Genomic DNA, 2,500 nt, shown 5'->3' with positions numbered 1-2,500 from the left:
GGGCTCAGAGCAAGCTTGAGTCAAGCGGAGAGTCTCAGGAGTGTGTGTGTGTGTGTGCATGTATGTGTGAGTGTGTGTGTGTGTGTGTGTGTGTGTGTATGCGTGCGTGTGTGTCTGTCTGTGTGTTTTTGTGTGTGTGTGTATGCGTGCGTGTGTGTCTGTCTGTGTGTTTTTGTGTGTGTGCGTGTGTCTGTCTGTGTGTTTGTTTGTGTGTGTGTGTGTGTGTGTGTGTGTTTGTGCAGATAAAGCAACGCTGTGATCATTGTGCAACTCACCATTTCCCAAAGTGAAGGAAGCATAATAAACAACCTACTTTTCAAGGTCGCTTCGTCAGGGAACTACTCCGAGCACTGTTCCGATGTCAAGAACACTCTGAAATCCGCTCCCTTCCTTTTGAGAATTCTCAAGGATGCATCTGTGGGTCCTCAGGTTAAAAAAGATACCCATGATCCTCTGCGGTGACATGTATCAGAGTAGTGCCCCCCTATTGACACAGAAGCGTGCCGGTAAAAACGGAAGCGCTCAGGCGGAACCTTCTAGAGTATGTAATACATGTGAATGAATTTGTATGCCAGAGAGATACGTAGAACTATTTGTTCCTGCATATTAGAATTGACAACACAGCAAAGTTAACAACATGGGTGCTGCTGATGCTGGTTGCAGGATTGCGTTTTATTTTTGGCGATCAGTGTTTGTGTTTGCATGGGTCTCAAGTGTGTGTGTGTGTGTGTGTGTGTGTGTGTGTGTGTGTGTGTGGGACTGAGGGCTTCATTAGCTGAATGGAGCTCTAAGGAGAAGCACTGCCGCTCAAGTGGTCGTTTAGGTTCTTCACTGTTGCTCTTTGAACACACACACACACACACACACACACACACACACACACACACACTCACTCGCACGCCACATGGACTCTGGTCACACATGAGCCTCACTCACACAGAGATATGTTCCCGTGTGGACTCAAATTGTGACATAGACACACACACACACATGCACACACACACACACACACACACACACACACACACACACACACACCTGCACCTGTCGGGGACGCTGCAGATAATCATACAATCACACAACTACACACCAGAAGAGGGTCCTGTTCACCCTGCGTGTACACACACACACACACACACACACACACACACACACACACACACACACACACACACACACACACTCCTAGATGAGAGCAGTGTCCTGTTGAGCTCTGTGTGGGTCTGAGGAGTGACAGCAGTGTGAAGGGCGCTAATTGGTTTGTCTGATTGGGGCATGCAGAGCAACACACATACACACACACACACACACACACACACACACACACACACACACATACACACACACACACACACACACACACACACACACACACACACACACACACACACACGCACGCACACACACCCAGTAGCATGGAGCAGCACTCAGAGGAGAGAGAGAAGAGAGGAGCTAGGGAGGTTGAACAAACAAACACACACACACACACACACACACGCACACACACACACACACTCTCACACCTTTCTCTCTCAGTTAAACTAGTAAAGCACATTAAAACACACACACACACACACACACACACACACACACACACACACACACACACACACACACACACACACACACAGAAGGGGCGACACAGGGAGGTTTAACACACCTCTCTCTCACAGTTAAACCACTAATGCGCTAAACCCTCCCACCAATTTACTCCATGACATTAATAAAGTTAAAGGACAAAGGAATAACTAAAGACCCCCCCCCCCCACACACACACACACACACCTGCATTAGCCTATTCACTGAAACACACAACATACACATGCTCTGCATACATGCATGACTGCTTCTCTCTCTTTCTCTCTCTCTCTCTCTCTTGCTCTCCTCTACCTCTCTCTCTCTCCTCCACCTCTCTCTCTCTCTCCTTGCTCTCTACCTCTCTCTCTCGCTCTCCCTCTCTCTCTCATTCTCTCTGTCTGCACACTCACCTAAATCAATGATAATCAATTCGTCAACACCTCCTCAGCCATTTTAATATTGCGATCCCTTAATCAGATGCAGATATCCTAATGTAGCCTCATGTGGCCTCAACTGAACCCTGAACCCTGACCTTTGACCTCCTCCTTGGAACTCCTCCTTTACAGTCCTGCAAATGGACATCTTTATGGAGCCCAATGAAAATATAACAGGGGAGAGAGAGATAGAGAGGGGGGGATAGAGAGAGAGAGGGATAGAGAGAGATAGAGGAGGAAGAAGTGAGATAATGAGGAATAGAGGATAGATGAGAAACAAGATCATTAGAGGGGGAGGAAGCGAGGGAACAGGAAAAGAAGAGAGAAGAGGAGAAGGAGAATGAGTGGAGGATGAGAGGAGAGGATAGAGGAGGAGGAAGAGAGGAGGAGGTGAGAGGAGAAAAGATTGGGGGTGTTGGAAGAATCTGATAAAAGAGAGGAACTGGAAAGCACAGACACACATACAGAGAGAGGATTTCAAAAGCCCA

Source organism: Sardina pilchardus, chromosome 23 (assembly GCF_963854185.1).
Source record: "Sardina pilchardus chromosome 23, fSarPil1.1, whole genome shotgun sequence".
Classification (NCBI taxonomy): domain Eukaryota; kingdom Metazoa; phylum Chordata; class Actinopteri; order Clupeiformes; family Clupeidae; genus Sardina; species Sardina pilchardus.
Note: the sequence above shows the minus strand (reverse complement) of the source record.